Below are 23,530 nucleotides of genomic sequence, written 5' to 3' on the forward strand. Positions count from 1 at the left end.
AGCCAGCGACATCCATTTCAGAATATAGTGTGTGTATTGTTAGACAGTTTGTGTGTTTTGTGATTTAATACTCAAAGATTTAATTGTAGATAGCCCTTCTTTTCAGTAACATTCACACCTTATTTATAAACTGTCAGTTTTACTTCTTTGTTAAGATGAACATTGTTTCTTCTCACTGTAAATGTGACCCTGGATCACAAAACCAGTCACGAGTCGCACGGGTATATTTTTACAATTTTTACTTTATGCCAAAAATCATGAGGATATTAAAGGAGAACTCCGGTCAATTTTAACATTGAGCTCAATTTTTAGTAAATGTGGAGTGCTGTCAATACAGAGAACAACAACAAAAATCGGTGTTGCCTACACTGTGTTATCCTATTTTTAAAATTTGCACCCTATTGACTTGAATGGGGCAAGTTTTAAACCTGCTTTTATCCTCTTAACATATTTGATGTGTCATTACAAGTGCCCAGCCATGTTGAGTGATTCCTTCAGAGTGAACACGGTGAATCTGACTGCAGGAGATGTGAAAGATATGAATAAAAATGATGTTATATCAGCCAGCGCACATACCTGTATTTAGTTCCTGTTTTCGGTGGAAGTCCAAAGTAGTCGATTGTCGAGTTCACGCGCATAGGTTTAGTTACTATGATCACGCGCGTGAACTCGACAATCGACTACTTTGGACTTCCACCGAAAACAGGAACTAAATACAGGTATGTGCACTGGCTGATATAACATCATTTTTATTCATATCTTTCACATCTCCTGCAGTCAGATTCACCGTGTTCACTCTGAAGGAATCACTCAACATGGCTGGGCACTTGTAATGACACATCAAATATGTTAAGAGGATAAAAGCAGGTTTAAAACTTGCCCCATTCAAGTCAATAGGGTGCAAATTTTAAAAATAGGATAACACAGTGTAGGCAACACCGATTTGTGTCGTTGTTCTCTGTATTGACAGCACTCCAAATTTACTAAAAATTGAGCTCAATGTTAAAATTGACCGGAGTTCTCCTTTAAGTAAAGATCATGTTTCATGAAGATATTTAGTAAATTTCCTACTGTAAATATATAAAACATGTATTTTTGTGAGTTTATGCAGCACAAACGTGAACATAAATGCACAACTTTAAAGGAGATTTTCTCAATGTTTAGATTTTTTTTTTTGCACCCTCAGATTCCAGATTTTCATATAGTTGTATCTCGACCAAATATTGTCCTATCCTAACAAACCACACATCAATGGAAAGCTTATTTATTCAGCTTTCATATGATGTATAAATCCCAATGTGACCCACTGGTTTTGTGGTCGAGGGCCACAAATGATATATCTGCCCACATGCTTCCAAGCAGGTTTAAGTCAGATGAAGAAAGGGGTTTTCCACTCAAAAAAATAAGCTGTTGAACGAACTTAATTAAATTAAGGAAAACTTTTCCACGAAATTGAATTACATTTTTCCAACATTAAATGATTTGTTGTAATCTTGTTGTATGAATTTAAATTAATTTAGTCAATCCTGCTAGATAGTTTAGTCAGGTTAGTTTTTGTCCTGCCTAAAATCGCCAATATAATAATTTTAGCTAATTTGATTCTACAATTACTTCTAATGTTTGATGTTACTAGTGTTCTATTGAATTAAAACCACTTTTTACTTAGTATTATTAATACTAAGCATTACTTGTGCAGTTTTGCAAGTGAGGTTTATTGCAAATAAAGTGTATACTGAGTGCCCACACCCCTAAACACAGTCGCCACTCTTCTGCATAATGGTAACCACACAATTCAAAAACATTACAGAAAGTAGGCTATATATATATAAAATAACGTGATCATCAAACATTAAACGGCATATAAATCAAAACGGTCTAATGTTACTGAATAAAATGTCGACCCGGGACGAGCTACAGGACTGTGAAGCTCTTGATGGACTTGATCGACTCCATCTGTGTTTTAATCATCGTTCTGAATCCGATCCGGATGTAATCTTTGACAAAAAAAATGATTTTCTCAGCGTTTTGTTCAAAATGTTGCTTTATTATTTTATTTTGTTGCTTTTTTTTATCCTCTAAGTTTTTAACATAACTGAACATTAAACACTAACATCTTTCCATTTACTGAAAAACTTATAAAATAACACTTTAATCCCTAAATGTAAGCAGTCCCTTGCAAAGCATGCTGGGAACTACAGATCCACTGCCCAGTTAGATCTCAACAAAAATTATTCATGTACGGTAGTTTTCACACAAATTAATTAAGTAAACTTCCGTTTTAAATATATTAGGTTGATTGAACACAATTCAATTAAATTCAAAATGTATTTGTATAGCACTTTTCACAATACATATTGTTTCAAAGCAAAGATTCAATTAAGTTGTGACAAAATATTAAACAATCTGTAGGGGGACCCCGAAGCAAAAGCTACTTGGTGTTACTTTAAATTGAATTAATTAAAATAAGCAAAAGTAACACCAAGTAGCTTTTGCTCTCGGGGTCCCCCTACAGTTGGGAAACAGTATTGTCTTCTACTACTGTCGTAAAATCTACACATGCATTTGTTGACAAGCCGAGACCCCCGAACTCTGCAGAAGGAGCTCTCACGTCTTGGGTTCAGACTGTTGCGTTGCGTGTGAAATGTCTTCATCACAGGTACAGTGGCATATATGTATTATTCGGTTTAGTTGCTGCTTCGGCCGTGACAACAACATACAGACAGTATACCAGCCGTCAAACAAACGCTAGTTGGGCTCACGTCCGAATTTGAGGAAGTGGGGGAAGTGAGGTATGCCGTAAAGCAGTCGAATATTGTAGTTCTTGTTGTGCTCGGGTTACTACCCGAACCCCGAAGCTCCGTAGTGCCAGTCAAAGCGATACAGACACCATCAGGATATGCCAGACGTGTCATTCAACCTATTGTAAGTCGATGTACCATCACAAGAGTCTTGGAAATATATTATGAAGGTTGAAAAACTACTTGGTGTTGCTTTAACAAGAGGCCAAAATGAAAAAATTGAGTGTACGTGCTTGTAAACATGCGGTTTATTGTCCTGCGTGAAGATCACGATCGTCCTGAATGCTTCTGAAGACTCCCGGTATGTTGTGGTTCTTCTGGTTTGATGGTGACACTAGAATCTCAAGAGTCTTTGGTGCCTTTGTGGTTAAGTCATCGCAAGTCTTTTGCAGTTAATTTGCACCTTTTCTTTTCAGCACGTTTTTCTTTTAAAAACCCTATTGGCTATTATTAACAGGATTGGTTTCGTCTCATGCCACGCTTTTAAATTTCTCAAGTGGGATTTTTGGGTTACACGATTCCTTTGAAAGAATTCACTGACGATGGTTTATTTCAGTAACTTGTGATTTACTCTTTGAAGGTTTGAGATGAGAATGAAGTGTGCCTGTGCTCGAGTGAGAAAAGATTAATTGCAGATATTAAAATAGACGTGGCTTAATTTCCTTTAATACTTCCACGAAACACACCCATATGGTAATATTTAATAAGACGATAAACTGGCAGACTGTTCAGAGGAAGAGGAAGTTAAACAGCGGCTGATTTGTATAAGGAATGAATGCACGCTTTAAATGCACTGCAAATTTGTCAGTAAAAATATCTAAATATCATAAATAAAAAGAAAACAAGATGCATTTATAAGGTTGATGCTCAAAAAAGAAGAGCAATGTTTTAATAGCGTCATACACTGTATTTATTTACACTTTAACCTAGCAATGGATTCCTTGTATTTTAACAATCACACGCTTCACCTTTTAATGAGGAGTGATTATTTTTAGCAGTAATTGTTCCTTTTTTTGTTTCATTCCAGATTCTGATGTCACAGTGATGTCACTGAGTTGAAATAGAGGCCATCATTAACAGTAAGTGAAAGCTCACACACACGCCTGCTCACACACACACGCCTGTTCCCACCATGAATGATACTATAACTAAAGTCATAACTATATTAACATACTGTACACACACCAATGGACCATCATGTTATGTTTGTTTATAAGTCTGGTAGATTCTGATTGGCTGTCAATGTTTTTATCGCTCATCAACATGGAAAAAAATCTCAGAGTATTGGGCCTTATGAAATTCATTGTATTTTTTCCAAATTCAGTTTTATTTTTTCCCATGTTTTGTTTAAATTTTTCTGGATTTAGTTTGAAAGTTTAATGATCCAAAGACATGTCTAATGAATTTAATTAATTACATTTAATAATTGAATTTGAACACTTCCCTACAATTTTGTTAAAATAAAAAAAGTTGCCAGCATTTTTTATAATTTTCATAATATTTTGTTTTTACATTTTTAATATTTTAATATTTTATTTCTGCTTTTACACCACAACAACAAAACGTTTTATTCTTGCTTCATGCATTATTTCTTTTTTATCAACACTTGAATGTGTTTTTTTATTTAAAATTTTTTAAGCAACATTTTGAACAAAATGCTGAAAAATACACATTTTTGCGGATCGGATTCAGAGCGATGATTAAAACACAGACGGAGTCGATCGAGTCCATCAACAGCTTCACAGTCCTGTAGTCGTCCCGGGTCGACATTTTATTCAGTAACATGAGGCCGTTTTGATTTATATGCCGTTTAATGTTTCATGATCACGTTATTTTACATATGCATCTTCTTGCATATGATATCGCTCGTTTCTGCTACTTTTTCGCCTGTGTTTAGATTCGGAGATTCTGTATTCTTTCAGAAGATGCACAATAGCGCCCCCTAACATATAACAGTGGAAACACATACAATTCTGTCAATGGTTGGGAAGCATCGTCTCATAAATAATGGAAAATTCAGTCCATGGCGAGGAAAGAGTTAATTTAACAATAGGACCCATACAAAATGTTTTATTTTTTCAGAAATTCTGTTCTTCAGCTTGAGGCGTTTCATGGCGAGGAAATAGTTATATTTAAATTGCAGTCTTTTTGTGTTTTAATATTCATAGACCACCAGCCCATATCACCATTTGATCAAGTGTACATGCGTTACTTTTGATTTAGGGAGCTTTTTTAAATGACCGGATTCCACGACTCTGTCTGCGGTTTTCACATTGCGAAAATCCAAAACTTTTTTGGTTATAGTTATCGTTGTAGTTCTCGTTTCTTAATGTGATGATACCTAATGCAAAAATTGTTTTCAGTTAATAATAAATATTGAGCTCAATTGTAAACGTGAAAGCCCTTATTTTTATTGTTGGAGATCAGCGAAAGGTTTTTCATAAATGTGCTGTGCTTAGCCTTTGTTGCGCTTTTAAAAACTTAGATGCATTTTAAAGCACTTCTTATATTAAAGAAAGAAAAAAAGAAAGAAAAAAAACCTTTAGATTTGTTTTTCCAATCGTTTTGTGGTTCCTTTGGAGGAATTGTGTTTCTCAGTAAATCACATGGATCTGGCTTGGAGTGTCAATATGAGATGGCAGTGTGGATTTAAAGGGATAGTTCACTTTAAAATAAAAATTCTGTCATCATATACTCGCCCTCAAGTTGTTTCAAACCTGTATGAATTTCTTTCTTCTGCTGAACACAAAGGAAGATATTTTGAAGAGCGTCGGTAACCAAACAGTTAACTGGTCCCATTGACTTACATGGTAGGAAAAAAAAATACTATGGAAGATACTACTGTTTGGTTACTGACACTCTTCAAAATATCTTCCTTTGTGTTCAGCAGAAGAAAGAAATTCATACAGGTTTGAAACAACTTGAGGGCGAGTAAATGATGACAGAATTTTCATTTTAAAGTGAACTATCCCTTTAAAGAGGAGAACATCCCGGAGAAAGAGAAAAGTGTGATTGTGTCACTTGTAATCCTGTAGGTTTTGCAAGAACCCAAAAATACAATCGGCTAAAATAAACCCTGTTGTGAAGCTGAAGAAATGTCATGTTCATGACTGTGTGTTGTATAGATTTCTTGTGTGTGTGTGTGTGTGTGTGTGTGTCCTTTAGCGGCGTCTTTGCGAGTGACAGATTGCTCTGATGCGATCAGAGGAGACGGCTCATTAGGTCAGGAATATGTTGAGCTGTAATGACACGCTCATCACATCGCCAGCGCACACAGAGACGAGAACGCATCTCTAAGGTCAAAGCCAGCGGGTGGCCACACACACACACACACACACACTGCTTCAGCTTAGTAGGTCACTGCCTCGCATTGGCTGTCTGAAATTGAAGGCAGCGGCCTCTCTGCACACTTAGTCAGTGACTTAACAGAAAGCACTACCTGAGGAAACTGAAATATTTATTTGAAGTAACCCTGAGATTTTTTAGTTCATATTTCAATAAATTGACACATTTGCATGATTTCAGTAAGCAGTCACAACAAGTCATGCAGGTAAACAAATACTAACGCTGTGTCCGAAAACCACACGCATACTGTGTATAATAGGCACTACATTTGGTTTGAAACTTGCTTCACGAGCGTTAAAAAAGGGCTTTCTATATAGAAAAAAATATATATTTCTATATATTGTGTTTTACATGATGGTAAAATCTTACAGATTTATGAATGAACCGCTCTTTTAAAATCGTAATTTTATCATTTCAAAAAAATATTTTCTATTTAGCTTTATTTTTATATCGATTTTAGTTTTAGTAATTTTGAACTTCTTTCAGTTAGGCAAGTTTTTCATCTCAAATGTATATTTATTTCAGCTTTATTTCAATTACCGTACATAAAACAAAAGAATTTAATAGTTTTAGTTTTATATAACAATAGCAACCCTATAAATAAAAATTACTATATACTATAAATATATGTACTATATACTATAAATTCAATTACTAGAAATAAGAAATGCATAAAAACATATCTTTTGTTGAAAAAAATAATTTGTAGAATTTAATGCTTTACTCTGTATACGGTAAGATCTGTTATACGTTTTCCCCAATCTCTGTTTGTTTGATGTTTGATGTTAAATGTCATTGTAAACTTTCAAAGTTTAATAAAAAAAAAGTAAAGCCACGTAGACATAAAATAAAATAAAAAGAGACTGCTTGTTTTTCAGCATGGTTGTATCCGTCTTTGTTTGCACTGGATGTGTTCACAGATGTGTTTCGTGATGTTTTTCTCTGAGATGGCCGAGGTCACAGCATAACGTTATGAGGTCCATCTTTGGAGAAATCAATCCCGGCACTAATCAGTGTGTTTTTGTGGTGCTGAAATAAAGGTGGTGTAGTGGCAATATATTCGAGCTGAGCGTGTGGTAGTTGTGGGGCTCAGCTGGGATAAACCCACAGCGGGTCAGGTGAGGTCGGGCTCCTTAAGTAACATGGCAAACACACACAGATAGGGATGATCTGTCGTCCAAACCGGTTCATCTGAAGCTCTTTGGAGTGAAGGGTTCACACGCAGGGTCACCGGCTCCTCTGGTCCGCTCGTATTATTCTGTCTTGTTGGGGGGGGTTTTTCAATGGGGAAGAAGTTTTAAGTTTGGAAACATAAAAAAAAAAAAGTGTTCAGACAGACATTTTAATCGTGTCTGTGATTTAAACTTTTAGTATTAGAAACAGTGTTACAATTGGAAATTTTGATTTGCAAATTAATTCAAACTCTGATTCAGTGATTTATGTCTTCACTCAATGTTTACAGATGGTCTCGGATTCTCTTTTTTTATATTAAAATGTTGTAGAAATATATATACTGTAATATGTTACATACCTGAAAATGATTTTTGAACTTGATATTGAATTGAAGGTGTTTTATTTCCCTTTTTATGATCAGAGGAACCCTAATATTAATTAAATGTTTAACATAAAAATACAATTATATTAAAAATGTAGTTAAAATGATCAAGAAATGTTTTCCACGCAGTTTACTTAATTTAATAATTTTGATGAATATAGCCTACATATAAATATATAGCTCCTCTAATTAGGAAATAAACATGAGCCATTTCAGAGCCAATTAAAGGGATAGTTCGGCCAAAAATGATATTAAACCCATGATTTACTCACCCTCAAGCCGTTCGAGATGCATACCGGTATGTCAATAATTTTTCAGACGAACACATTTTCAGTTATTTTAGAAAATGTCTTCGATCTTTCAGTGGTTATAATGTCAAGTTATGGGGTCCACCTCCTTCAAGTCCCAAAAAATGTGCATGCATCCTTCACAAAAGTAATCCATCTGGCTCCAGGCATCCGTGCGGTTTTGTCGTAAAAATATACATAATTAAAACTTTATAAATGAAAATAACTGGCTTCCGGCCATGGTCGACGCGCGTTCACGGGAGATGGTTGCCGGCGTAGGAAGCGTCGTGATGTAGAATTAACGCGACAGCGCAGCCAGAGAGCAAAACAAAACTCCACTCAGGATTTCTGCGATTTAAAAAAACGTGTATTTAAAAGAAAATGTCGGAGGATTTTGATATTAGAGATAGAGGATATTGAGTTCTACGTTCTACGTCGCGACGCTTCCTACGCTACGTCATACGCCGGCAACCATCTCCCGTGAAAGCACGTCGACCGTTGCCGGAAGTTATTCTAAATTAATACATATATTTAAATATAAATTCTAAAATAACTGAAAAAATGTGTTTGTCTGAAAAATTATTGACATACCGGTATGCATCTCGAACGGCTTGAGGGTGAGTAAATCATGGGTTTAATATCATTTTTGGCCGAACTATCCCTTTAAGAAATATTAACAAATAAAAAGACCCCCAAAGAAATGATTTATAATTTATAATAATTTTAATTAATATGATTATATATTTATTTTAGGACACTATATTGTTACTCTTAAGGCCATTGCACACTGAGTCCGAAATTCGCATTCGAAATTTTCGCACGTTAAAAAATAAATACGACCTCACGTTGTGTCAATCACGCTTGCACACTGCCTCCGAAACTTTCGTCCGTCATAAAAAAAATCGAAACGGGTTCGATTTTCTGCGTTTTTCGCATCCGTAACAAGCAGTTTGAATGGTGCTTTGACAATTCAGAGCCACCGAATCACGAATACGAAAAAACGCATACGAAATTTTCGGTGCAATGGCCTTTAGAAGAAAATGCTCTATAGAACCCATCATGGAATAATTTTTATATGAAATAATGTAATTAAATAAACAGCTCGTAAGCATACTTTATTACTTGGAAAAATATTGAAATACCCCTGTTAAACATGAAAGCATTATGCTTAAGACATTCCTGTTTATGTAGAACATTTATAAGTTGAATTCTATATACTGTAAAAACCCCATTGAATATTTTTTGGTGTGTTTCACAGTGCAATGATCTCTTATCTGAAAAGATGATATGAGCTGCTGCAGGAACTGATTTAAGCAGCATTGAGTAAAACACATTGAAATCGCTTCAACCTCTTGTTTTCTTTCCTCTGTAAAATTGACTCCGGAAAATTCTCCTGCTTTAAGGATGTGTGTAAAACGTCTCCAGTATCATCCTCTCTCCTCTTGGAAAGCTGCATAAACGCCACTTAGTTGGATGAGTGTTGGCCTGCAGCGCTGAGGAGAATATCCCTGCCGTCAGCTCTTCCCAACACTCGCAGAGGTGACGCCAAGGTGAAGGCAGACTTGCAGAATGCTTGGAAATCATTGATATTCTGACTCGCGGGCTGCAAATGGCTCGGCGGCAGATGGAGTCTTTGTCAGGGAAGAAAAATGGCAGCGAGGGAGTAACGGCGCTGTTTCTCCCCCCGTCGGCGGGCGAGAGAGAGTAGGGATGACCTTCGTCACTCAGGGGGATCCAGAACCACTACTTTCATCAATTAGCAGTCTCTTTGTTTACATGAGGAAGTGGAAAATGATCAAAATATTACTTTTTTTAACAGAGGCAGTGATTGTGTGAACACAGGGAAGGGGGTCGTGTCTCTGTGTTTGAGTACAGAAAGGGTTTATTACACTTGATTGATTTAATTTAGTCAGTAGTGAAAGTAGATTTCAAATAGGCTAAGTAGAAACATTTAATGCAGGGTTTGAAATTAACTTTTTCACCGGCAATTCTGAACTTCTACTTGCCAGAAGAAGAAGAAAAAGCGAGAAAATATTTAAAAAAATAAACCAGATTAATACCTCACAGCTATATATATATATCAAATTTAACTACATCACAGCTTCATATATGCATATATATATATATATATATATATATATGCTGTATATAAAAAATATATATTTTTGTTCTGTATATAGGCCTATATATAAAATTTGGATTTCATACATTTCTCATTCAAACAAAATCCTGTCATCCAGCATCTCCTCCCTTCATTTTTAATCATCCTTTTCACCAAAAAATGTAGGTGGTAATTTTGGGAGGACCGATCAATACAGTACAAAGAACATAGAGAAAAAATTAACATTAGCTATGTTTCCATCCACACGTTTTTATCCAAATTAAGTGATATCGAATGAAAAATGCCTTATGGAAACAGTAAAATTTGATTGAATTTCATGAATATCGACTCAAATGAAATGCGTTCGGTCTCATCGGATTGTATCTTGATCGATATACGGCTTATGCGATAAACGCTGATGGAAATGTTATTTGCCGAATAAATAATGAATTGCATTTTTTCTAGCAAAACTTTGTTCATAAATGTTGGCTTGAATGTTGTGCGATTCAGTGCGAAAATGAATGGAAACACCTTAAAATGTCTCAAATCAATTTGATATACCAATTTGATCGCAAAACATCATGTGACGTCATTACACACAGGTTTTTATCCGCTTTAAAGCCGTTGGATGGAAACACACTTTCACCAGCTTTATTCGCATGAGTTGTTTTTCACCGAACTTCAGATAATTCGATTGACAAGTGGATGGAAACTTATAGCTACCGTCTTTTCTGTTAACCAAATGCTTTTTAATCTTCACAATCGCTATTGCTTCAATGCAAATGAACAAGCGCGCCATTATTTGCCATCAAGTAAGCCAGATATGAGCAGCTTCTGTGTAATACACTGTATTTAATATATCATGATGACTCATGAGTTGAGCAGCCTTTTTGCGCTACATCTGTGCAGATTTGGCTTACACGAACTTCCCCATAAGTGAGTAAACTAGCAGCAAATTGGCCAGTGATTTGACAGCGTTACAGTTTTACACGCATTTGACGGGTGTTCATTCCTAACCCTGATTTAATGGACATTTATTTGTTTTTTAGGGCTCAGAGATATATTGAATATTCATAATATATGATTCAGCTGGTTGTACTTTTTTATTTTGGTTTGTAAATATAAGAGCGTTCCGACTCATTTTAATAGCGTCTCTGATTTAAACTTCAGTTGCAAAAAACATTTTGATTCATTTGCATAAATCTGTTCAAACTAATTCATCACTCAATGTTGACAGAATTTTATTTTTCATATGAAAATGTGTTAGTAAAAATACTTATATATTATTAGAGCTTGATTAGTGAAATGTATTTATACGATAGTTTTTTTTTTTTTTTATCTACTTAAAATAATTTAGGCTTGTTTTGAACCGTAATTTTAATTTATATAAATTACAGTTCTTCTAATTTGAGAAAAAAGCTTGAGGCATTTCACAAAATATTAAGATATTTATAGCCAGTTTTGATCATATTTACCAGGGGTGCCATTAATTCTGACCATGACTGTATAATATCGTCAAAAAACAAGCTATATTGCGTATTTTTGGCTATATTGCCCATGCTAAAATAGTTATTATCCTCCCTTTTCCCATAATTTATTGAATGAGAATAAAGTGATGTATATTGCTATTTATGCATTAAATGCGACAGAATTACTTCATGTATACAAGGTTACTCTCATTAAAGTCGTGTTAATCTTTAAACACCTGCGCAAATAATCCTGCTATGTTTGCGTGAAAGACATTACGGGACAGCACAAGTCAAAACATATTTGAAAAGAAAAAGAGCGAATTGTTTGCAGCTCTTGTTTACCCTGTCTTGTTTAACAATTAGCATAATTAATGGGACTAAACTATCCCGATCATTAAACAAGATTTTTAATGGATTACATTTAATGATTTAAAGGCTCTTTTATGGAGTGAAGTAATTACCCAGCATTCACTGTTCAAACACCAGAGCACGGTTTCTGCTGCTGTGTGCAAGGAAACATTAAGCTTGGTGTGCATTTGAAGTCATTTTTTTTTTTTTGCAGTGCAATTCTACTTGTAAATGTGGATGAAAGAGGAAGTTGTTGAGAAACAGTGGTGGTTACAGGTTTGTAATCGTATGAATATGAGTTGTAATTCCTCTGACATCCGTTTTCCAGGTTCAGAAGGGAAAATCGATGAATAGAAACAGCCGTGCGGAGTGCTGAATAACATCTATAATGTAATTCTCTGGTGTAATGTGCATGTATTGCAGGTTGATGGCTGATTTTCATTAGCGGCCTCATTGACATGCACGCTGTGTCCTCCTGCACCAGAATGCACATTGTGTGTCTTGTCATTGTTTGAATATTGAGTGCTATTTTTTCTTTTTTCTCTCTTCTGCTCTTAAATGTGCACAGGTTGCAGTATATTTCTGATTGCATAAAGTAAATGTTTTTTTAACATTGGTTAATGCGGTTGCTGGATTCTTGAGCCGTTGATAGTCTATATAACAATGCTCCTGTTTTCCCAGATGCATGAGACTTGAGGCCACAGGTGACTGACAACAGAGCTGCTTTATATTTAGCACAAAATAGCCGTCCAATCAGATCGCATCCTCCTGAATAAATAATTTCAGACACGAATTGGTGATAGATGCCCTGGGAATTTTCTCTGGTGTTGTGTTATTAATGCGAATCACTGTCAGCTCTGAGATCAGTGAGATGTCTCTTTTATCTGTTGATTTTACATCAGGCAATAGACGAGCTGATGCTATTCGTAATTTGATTTTAAAGGGCTGTATTTTTTAACTGTGCAATGCATCTTAACGCTCGCAGTCGTTTGCGTTAAACTGGCAGTGTAATGTGATGAAGCCTTCACGGTGTAACAAGCACGCAGCGCTCTCTGCTCTTTAGAGATGAATGAGTGTTGGCCAAGGGCAGTGCCAGCGTGTTTGATGGTGTTGATGATTTATGATTACTTTAACAAGGCAATTTGTTCCTTAGCTTTACTTGAATACATCATTGAGCTGTTGACAGAAGATTTTGTAAAATAGACACAGGCATTGCTATGGATGGATTACTGTTCTGCTCCTCAAAATGATGTTTGAGAAGGACAAAGTTGTTCAGGGACATACAATATAAAGATGCATACATTGTAAAAAATTATTGAAATTGTAATGTAAAAGACTGTAAAAATGCAACAATTAAAACCAGGGACATTGCATGTAATTTTACTGTAAAATAGTTACATTTACAGGTTTGGGTGAAGTTTGAACGGTTTTCATTGAAACTGTCTCTTCTCAGTTTTTTCTTATTAGCTATTATAAAGGTGTGTGTGTGTGTGTGTGCGTGCGTATACAGCCTATTTATTTATTTGAGTTTTATGTTACATCTTATGATGTTATAAAATTTTATTATGGGTTTAGGGTCATGTTTGTTACGCTGATGGCATTTTGTATTTATGTTTGTGACACTTATTACTTTAGCTTGTGGAAAAACTACTTCTTTGTTTTATCAAGTGACTTTCGCTTTACCACTGGTGGTTGCATTATAAAGGTACAAAACAAATTGATTTCACTTTTCTAACTTTAGTTAGTGTGTAATGTTGCTGTTTGATCATAAAAACATCTGCAAAGCTACAACGCTCAAAGTTGATAACTAGAAGATAACTACACATAAGCTTCATAAATTCATCAACTAACCATTCAGAAATGTCCTGTTGCTTCTACATGTTGTCACTTCTTCTTGAGTCTCTCCATCATTGTCTGACTCCGGTTTGAACACAAAAGGCTAAACGTTTTTGTAATTTTCATTGCGCGTGTGTGTGTGTGAGGTAAAAGGACACAAGCTCTTGAAGCTCCGCCCCCTGTGCCGGGAGCAGCAGCTCATTTGCATTTAAAGGGACAGACACAAAAACGGTGCGTTTTTGCTCACCCTCAAAAAGTGACAACTTTAACATGCTATATAAAAATATCTGTGGGGTATTTTGAGCCAAAACTTCACACACACACTCTGGGGACTTATTTTACATCTTGTGAAAAGGGCATTATACCACCCCTTTAACATCCGTATGAACAGCAGCAAATGTGCATCTGTTTGGCTGTCAGTAAAGAGAGTGACGTCACTGCGTTAATAACTAGTTGTTCCGTTCATGTAAACTTCGTTGTCTCTGTCTGAATCTTTCAAAGCGTCACTCCTGTGAATAACTGAACTCTGTGTGAACAGAATGAGATGAACCCCTCAGAAGAGGACTGACAACCATCTTGAACTGCAGCTGCTGAGGTTTCATGGCTTCCACTGGAGACGGCGAGATGCTTTGAGGTTAAACTTGATTTACTTTGAACATCTGCCCGAAGCAGGTGTGTGTGAGGGAGTTGCACATCGAGCTTCACAGTATTTCTAGTACTATCAGGAGAGCTTTAACCCAGATGAAAAAATAAATACAGGGATTTCATATGGGATTCACTTCTTGGCACTTATGAATGTAATACTTACATTTGATAAAGATATTTAGGGCCTGAACATTTATTGCTTGTTTAATTGGAGTTAGGATTAGGCCTTACACTCACCACAAATTATTTTTTCTTTAGTCAGTAAAACTCAGCACAAATTATGTTTATCCTCGTTTTTAATGTCATCTGGGTTGTATTGTCTTTGAGCTTGTTGGGTAATTTTGTTGGGTGTCGCACAACCTGTCCATATTCATAATATTCTGTCCTAGAAATGCATGATTTTTTTATTTGCTGTTATGGAGTCCACCACAGGACTGGTAGACTAAATGATAAAGATTATTGAGGCGATTATGCCTTTAATCATGCTTTGGTGAGGTATTGTCTTGCTCCAGTCAAAGCCCAAATTACTGTGTGAAATGTGCAAATAACTAGCACCGCCGTCATGGGAGTGTGCTTCATTTTCTGAGGTTTATTGTTGCAATAAACAAATGAATTTTCCAATTGGTGGCTTTATAAAACAGAGCCTCTGTGATTGTTAAAAGAATACAGGTAACACTCGAAAAATTCGAATATGGTGCAAAAGTTAATTTATTTAAATCAACTTAAAAGTTGAAACTAATATATTATATAGACTCATTACATGCAAAGTGAGATATTTTCTAGTTTCACCTTTTAAGTTGAATTACTGAAATAAATGAACTTTTGCACGATATTCTAATTTTTCGAGTTTCAACTGTAGTTCACCCCAAAATAAATATTCTGTCATTATTTACTCGCCCATTATTTACATTATTTACTTGCTGTTATTTTTCCAGTGGAACAGAAAAGGTGAAATTTCATGCAGCTTTTTTTCCATGTATCCAACAGTAGTTCATTCCAAACTACAAATTCAAAACAAAAATATCCCAAAAAATCTGAAGACTTTAAAATATTGTGCATGGACTTTTCTTTTTTTGTCTGTCATATCTAAACGTGACGTCAGTTTAATATGCAGATTGGTGTGAGAGATGAAATATAGCTCACAAGTCAAATGGATTAACATAAATTATGACTGAAAATTCTTCCCAATTTTTACTTTCATGTTCCATGGAAAATTTCCTCAGTGTTTTTCCAAACCTGTATGTTGCTGAGTGAATAATGACACAATCTTTATTTTCTTTAACAGTCAGAGAGGCTCTTTTTTATAATGCTACAAAAGCTTCTCTTTTTTGTATGTTAGTTGCTCCTTGTTGGAAATCGGATTACATTGACTCCATAACTGGTATCTGATATCATCCCGACTCCCTCATTGTCTATAAAACACTATTTACAAACAGCTATAGGCAGATTTGGGACAATCTTGAAACCTGGATGCTTGCATTATGAACAAACAAGACCTGAACCTCCCTTTCATTTCATGGCAACTGAATACAAATGACTTCTCCGCTTTATGTGAGAACACTATATTATGATTTTCTCACCATATGTGTCATTTAAAGTGAATTCCACTATGGATACAGAAACAGCAGCTTTTTTTTTATCTCTAGTCTAATTAGATCTGTCTGGTTTGCAATACTGTCAGTTTCCAATGTTGAGCTTGAACTTATTCTGTTACCAATCAGAGTCATGCTGAATCTTAACACCAATCACAGTTTGGATATTTTTGGTAATTATGATGATTTTACAGTGCAGTAATTGCACGCACGTGTACTATACACTCGAGCAGCTTTTATGATTCCTACATACCCTCAATTTTTAACCGGTTTTAGGCTTTTTTTGTGTCTTTTTTTTTTTTTTTTGTAGTCCAGGGAGAGTGTACGTTGTGGTTGTTTTTGCGTGTGACATTGCTTTCATCAGAACTAATTTCCACAGATCAAGCTCATATTCTTCTGGGATTTGAATCGGTTGCAGAGTGTAAATTAAAACTCTCTTCAGGAGGTTCTGAGATTCGCTCTTTATTGGCAACACAAAATCATTGCAATAACGAAATTGAAGTCGAGGGTTTCACAAGATGCTAATCTTGAAGAATAAAACCATCAGCTCTGTTCCAGAACCTATTTATCTGCCTACATAATCAGCATTGACTTTTAGTCTATGAGATTTTCTCAAATCTAACAATGTTTTTCTATTAAAAAATATTAATTTTAAAAATGGTTGAATCTAATGACATAGATTTTTTTGTTTTGTTTTTTAACCAGGGCTGCATCCTATCATGTCTCTTAGTCCACTCATGGATTGATTCAGAAGAGATTTTTATTTAGCTAGCATTTCAAATTTTTATTTTTTATTTTATTTTATCTGTATTCAACATGTTTGTCCTCCACATTTCAATGGAAGTATTAGTATTTAACACGACTGCTCTCTTGCCGAACCGAGAGCTTTTCTCTATCACTCTGTTCTGTTTCTCTCCTTCCCTGAGATTCACTCCAGTACTTACAATAATTCAATAACTCATTTCAGCAGTATTTCATGTAAAATGCGTATCCATTTTTCACACATCATCAGTGTCCTTGGATGAGAGCCAAGGCTGGAGATTCATTCACATTCACTCTTTACCTTATTCCCAAACTATTAAATAAACTGAATAAAGAGTCTAAACTAAAATGAGATTATAATTATATGCGTGTATATGTGTGTGTGTGTGTGTGTGTGTGTGTATATATATATATATATATAGACTATATATACACATATAATTCTATATAATTCTATTCAATAGATGCCATTAAATGAATACATTAAATTAGATTAAATACATAATAAATAAAATGCATAAAAATTATTAAAATAAAATGACCAAAAAGAAATGATACATAAAAATAATTTTTAATAAAAGTAAAACAATTTTCTTCTGAAAAGTGTAAATTCTGTTAATATTATTATTATTAATGTCATTTTGCACACATTTTTTCACCACTGCAATGGCTGATTGTTTGTAATGATGCTTCATAATATAATATGTGAGAAATGTATATGATCATGTCTTTAACTTGAGCTCGGACACTAATGCGAATGTCACACTCATATAATCCCCTCCACAAATGTAAAGAGACCTTCATGTCATACTGCTGTTCACCTTGACTTTTTAAATGTATTTCTGTCTCTATGACAGTTCTCGAGAAACAACACAGAAATGATGTTGACTCTCTTGCCTTCTCTATAAATAGCAGGCCTGCATTGTGTATTTGGTCAGCACTGACGTGAAGTGTTGTCCATCCAAACAGCCATGCTGACGTCCTTGGTCTTGAGGTGCCAGGACTTCAAATTGGCCTCACTTAAGTTATTACTAAACAAATAGACTGAATAAACACAGTGTGCAGCCAGTGATGTTCACAGCTGACTGCAATATTTCATGCTGTAATTTTTATATTGTGTTGGGTCCAGTTAGAGCTTGGCGGTACATCAAATACTAGCGATGTTGTCACTATGATGATATAAAATTAGGGAACACCGTGTATTTTGTGATTATGTTAAAAGTCTCGCTTAAAAACATGCCAATTTCACTCCCCTTTTTCGTCTGCGTCTGAAATAGCATACTCTCTCAAGAAGGTACCTATTTTGAATAAGTAATTACTCCATGACCACTACAAAAATACATTCTATATATGAATGTAATCTGGACGTACATGTTATTATCATTTAACATTATCGTATTATCATTATCATGTGACCTACATTGTACCAGCATCAGTTGTGTCGCTTCACTGCAATTCACAAATCCTCTCCCGTGTCCTCATGGGATAGTTAAGTGTCCATCACCAGTAGAAGAAGGTCATCTGGGGACTTTTTGCTACTCTTTTATGAGTACTGTGAATTCACACATACTACTTTTGTCACATTTAGTTTTTCGCCTACTATATATAGTAGGGAAGTATGTGATTTCGGACGCTTCCATGCATATTTTTGTGAGCGCTCTGAACTTTCACTGGCTACAATGCTGTAAAAACACAGAGCATGTGACCAAAATGGCCAATCAGATGTCTTTAAGTTAGTCAGCATGCATCCAGTTGAGAGCGCTCACTTACTGTGTTCTACGTGCTTGTGAATCCTTTCATTATAACTAACAATGTGCAAACACTACGTAAATAAGAGTTACATTGTATACACATACGCAGTATACACAACTTAATTGATTATAACGAGTTTCCTGCGAGAGTTCAGAGCTCAGTAAACTCGCACTGAAGTGATTGACAGCTTCAGTGATTATAAAGGAAGCGTTCTACGCTCTCTTTTTACTTATAACCCATTCACAATTTGAATAAATGTTTGGATTGACAACCGTTTGTAAATGCAGGATTGAAGCAGAAAATGCAATGATTGACCGTGATAACCATGGCAACAGAAACAAATCTGATACTGTATCTCAGAATAAATGTACAATTAAGCTTTTGAGTGTAAATGCAAACTATGAAACCGGACACTTTGTGTAATGTTTCTTTGTTCTTCAAAGAACTTGCAGCAACCACAGCTTTTTGTTGGAAGACTTTTTGCATAATATTCATGTTTTTGCTATAGTTTATATACATGTTTTGGTACCTTTTAAGTACATATGATTTTCAAACTTTAGCAAGCAGTAACTGGTGATGGATGGATTGATTCATTCATTGATTCTTGCATTCATTCATTCTTGCATGCATTCATTCATTCATTCATTCATTCATTATTGCATGCATTCATTCATTCATTCATTCAATCATTCTTATATGCATTCATTCATGCATGCATTCATTCATTCTGGCATGCATGCATTTATTCATTCATTCTGGCATGCATGCATTTATTCATTCATTCTGGCATGCATTCATTCATTCATTCATTCAATCATTCATTCTTGCATGCATTAATTCATTCAAAATTTGGTCCTAGGTCCAGTACACTTTAGTACAGTCTGGGTCCTGAAATAAAAGCATTGAGCTAAACCATTAGCAGTTCCTCCGAACGGTGATATCATCAGCACTTTCTCCTTCTCTCGGTCTCTCCTTCTCACTCATTATTCAGTCTGATTAGAGATCGCGAGTGATGATGACTTGACGTCGGTGTGTTGAAGAGTGTGAGGTGGAGGAGAGAGAACAAGCCCCAGGGGTCATTTTGCTTTTCTGCCGCACTGCAAAATGAGCTTGAACCTTTCCGCTGTGTTTCATTTCCAACTCTCTTTTCCTGTGTGTGATTGCCTGTCATTTATCTTCCACCTGCTTGCATGCAAATCACTTCTGCACAGGAAGTTGTTTTTGTTGTTTTCCTGAAATGTGTCTGTTGACTATTTGCTTTTCTGATTGAAGTATAAATTATGCAAATGATGCATTTGTAAGACTTCACCTTGTTAACATTGACAGAGAGGAATAACGTATCTTTTCCACTGAGCAATATTGAGGGACAAAGCTCGACAAACGGTATCCAGACATATCCAGTCATTTCTTCAGTGATTTCTGTACCAATCAATCATGGATCGTGACTTGAAATGAGTGTTTCAGTGGTTTATCATTGTGACTATATTCGATAAACCCGCCCTGTTCAGCATGTAAAAACAAAACACACAAACTGCTCGGATCAGGTTTTTTGGAGCCAATCACTGATCTTCAATCACAGGAAGCAGTATCTTCCGATCACCGATATCTATTTGAAGCCGCCTTTTTATCATGAAAAATTAGGCATTTTTAGACATTTTTCAAAAAATATGTAATTACCACACCTAAATGTTTGCTCATGCAGTGCATTTTTGTTTTTACAAGGGGGCAATTATTGCACAATAGCTTACAGGCACAAGCCTGATTTCAAAAGCTGAATTGAATTCACAAAAAAGGAAATCGTTAGTAATAAAATAAGAACAAATAAACAATTTACAAGCAGTAGCACAAATAAATAAAATTAGAATAAAGATACAAATCAAATAAACGGTGCTTTTAAGTTTTTTTCCAGTAGTATTGAGGTAAGAAATACTAAAGAAATGTATAGGAATCAAATGTAAAATAATACTGGATGGTTCTGAATAAATTAAATACAGTACAATACAAGTAATTCAAGAGCAGTGGGTGTCATTGTTAATCAAACAACAAAAGACAGGATTATTAGGCTGCTGTCACTTTAAGACCGAATGCACAGATCCAAAATACTGATACACATGCAGTTACTGTTTACGTTCACTTACGACAAAAAACCGACTGTGTTCATGTGCATGCTCAACAAGATGGCAATTTTGTTACGGTAAAAACCATTTAAGCGCAATGTGTTACTCGCGAGCTGTTTGTGAGGCGGCTTACTGTATGTGTGTGCGCTTTGAGTGTGCATGAGCGCGCCGACTCTAGGAGTGGTTTAAACACTGGCAAGACTTAAAAAGAAATGCAAATGAAAAACTTTACTGACGATGCAACTGTAACAATGTTAGATGTTATGGGAAGGAGGCGGGAAACGGCAAAAATTCCAAAGATTTTAATAAAATAAATAAACAAATACAAAAACGAAAGTAAAGACTGCAGTCCCTCACGGTCGACTGATAAAATAGTCCAGGCCTGGTCCTCTCTCAATCTCCACTGTCGTCGCTCCTCATTTATGCTTCCGCTCTTCCGCGAGAGATACGAGACCGGTGCGTCGCGCAGTCATTATCAATCACGCCACTGGCCTCGCGTCATTCTCTCACGGCCCTCGACCTCGTCCTGCTCGCCACAGCAACACTGCCTTGAGTGTGCAAGTGACAAGTCCTCTGTCAACTGTGCAGCAGGTTGCTCGCTTATAGTGCAGACGCGATGTGAAGACATTTGTTTGCATTTTGAGAGGGAAAGAGAGAGCGAGCGTGTGGTGATACACACACACACACACACACACACACACACTGAAAAAGACGATTTCCTAAAAGAGTTCCTCATTTCTTTCTTTGTCTTTCTTCCCAGCAGCATTTTCAAAACACAATCAGAAATTGAATGAAACTTGTTAAAGCAGCCGTGTACTTGATTGAACATCGATCAGTTGCCTTTTTGAGGCTTTTATGGTTCTCAGTTCTCAATTTGACATAAATGCCTGTAATTTAGACTAATTACTCTAATGATCTTTTGGAAAAGGCTGTAATCACACAAAAGACATGGTAATATGCAGCATGTAGTAATTTCCCATCCATTGAATTCTTCGGAGGCAGAGATGAGCAGAATTCTCATTTATTTTCTTGCTTTTGATTAAAAATAAATTGGATGTTTGAGCTCTTGTTTCATGACCTTAATTTGGATCTTCATATTTGCTTATCAGACACATATGATGGTGTGATGTCACCAGAGGCAGAAAAGCAACGCAAGAAGGATGTGAGCCGGTTGTAAACAAGCGTTTGTGTAATCAGGTGTAATAACCCTGGAGTAATTGTGTCTCACAAGTGTTATCTGCAGGTCTCCTTCTGGTTGAGTCTTATGAAACGGTCTCTCTAGGACATGTTTCTCCTCAACATCAGCAGTGGAAAGAAAAATGTCACAAAAAAGAAAATGAGTTTTGCATGACAATTAAGCATGTTTCCCCAAATCTGATATCCATAGGTCATTTTCATTATTCTCAGAGGTGACTCCTTAGATTATACTGTATTAATTTATAATCTAATGTTAATATTTTATGTAGTGCTTTTAAATTTTAAAACGAAATATTTAAAAAATGTACAGTATATGTTTATATACATTTAAAGGTATAAATGTATACATTTTTACAATGTATTCACATAAGATTTTTTGCATTTGGTAATTAGAATTTATGGTATAATTAGCGTGATTTCATTAACAAACGTTTTGAAAAAATGCACATTTTCTTATTGATCGTAAAAACAAAATTCCCCATTTTTCTAAATATTTTTTTATTGCATGCATATATATTATTTCATCTTAATTTCCATATTATTATATATTGAAAATAGCTTATCACCATGTTGATTTATTTTCTTTTTTTAATTTCATTTTATTTCCTCACTTTAAATCTGATAATTTCAATGTGAACTTTTAGAGCTAACTGTAACCTTTTTACAGTTTTTAACTGTAAACTTTTTCTTTTATTTTTATTTTGAGGTGAAATGTGACCCGGATATATTCTTTTCAGATTTTGTGACATTCATCCTTCAACTAAAGTTCTCTCAGTGATTACAGCGCAGAACAGCAGAGCACGGTCTCACTCCAATATTAGGAGTGTGTTCTCGAAGTTCCCTTAAAGTTCCTGCTTTCTGTGAAATGTGGCCGATAATAAATTGGGTGAAAGGAAGCAAACTGTGCAGTGTCAGGGCTTTCAGACTGAAGAGCAATACCACTTTAGAGCAGAGAGCTAATATTGAAGAGAGACTGAAGTGCTATATTCTGAAGTTCGGAGGAGCTTAATGTAATGAAACCTCAGCGCTCGCGTCACAGCTGGTCAGTTGGCCTTATCCTTTTTCTTTTCGTTTCATAAATGAAACCATTTTTGAATAAGATATCCCCCCCCCCCCCCAAACATCCTTGGCCTGTTTGTGTGTTTAGGCCAGAAATAATTGAAAGTCCTCAGATGCGAATGATTGGACAATGCATTGCGTGTGCGCTCTTGAGCTGAACCTTCAAACTCAAGGGGTGATGGTTTCCTTCAAATATCCTGTTTTCCTCAGGCTTGATGTAAAAAGCTTTTTTTGCATTTGGTAATGAGAATTTATGGTATAATTAGCTTGATTTCATTACACTCTAAAAAATGCTGGGTTGTTTTAACCCAAATCTGGGTCAAATATGGACTAACCCAACCGTTGGGTTAACATTTTTAATTTAAAAGTTTAACCCAACTGCTGGGTTTGTCCATATTTGACCCAAATTTGGATTAAAACAACTCAGCATTTTTTAGAGTGTAACAAACGTTTTGAAAAACTGTCTTATTGATCGTAAAAAAAAAAAAAAATCTCCTTTTTTCTAAATACTTTTTCATTGCATATATAAAATTATTTCATCTTAATTTCCATATTTGTATATATTGAAAATTGCTTGGCCTGTTCGTGTGTTTTAGGCCAGAAATAATTGCAAGTACTCAGATGCGAATGATTGGACGATTTTTACATGTGCACTCTTGAGTTTGAA

General features: G+C 35.4%; 1 protein-coding gene across 8 annotated transcripts in view; it reads left to right on the top strand.

Annotated features, from left to right (window-relative positions):
* Nucleotides 1-23,530, top strand: part of baz2bb (bromodomain adjacent to zinc finger domain, 2Bb) — a 96,169-nt gene that overhangs the window by 13,472 nt on the left and 59,167 nt on the right. For all 8 annotated transcript variants that reach the window (XM_079618689.1, XM_079618694.1, XM_079618691.1 and 5 more), the window contains exon 2: nucleotides 3,826-3,877. The gene's annotated coding sequence lies outside the window, so the exon portion shown is untranslated. The remainder of the gene's footprint in view (nucleotides 1-3,825; nucleotides 3,878-23,530) is intronic.

The sequence above is a fragment of the Phoxinus phoxinus genome, assembly GCF_949152265.1.
Source record: "Phoxinus phoxinus genome assembly, chromosome: 7".
NCBI classification, from domain to species: domain Eukaryota; kingdom Metazoa; phylum Chordata; class Actinopteri; order Cypriniformes; family Leuciscidae; genus Phoxinus; species Phoxinus phoxinus.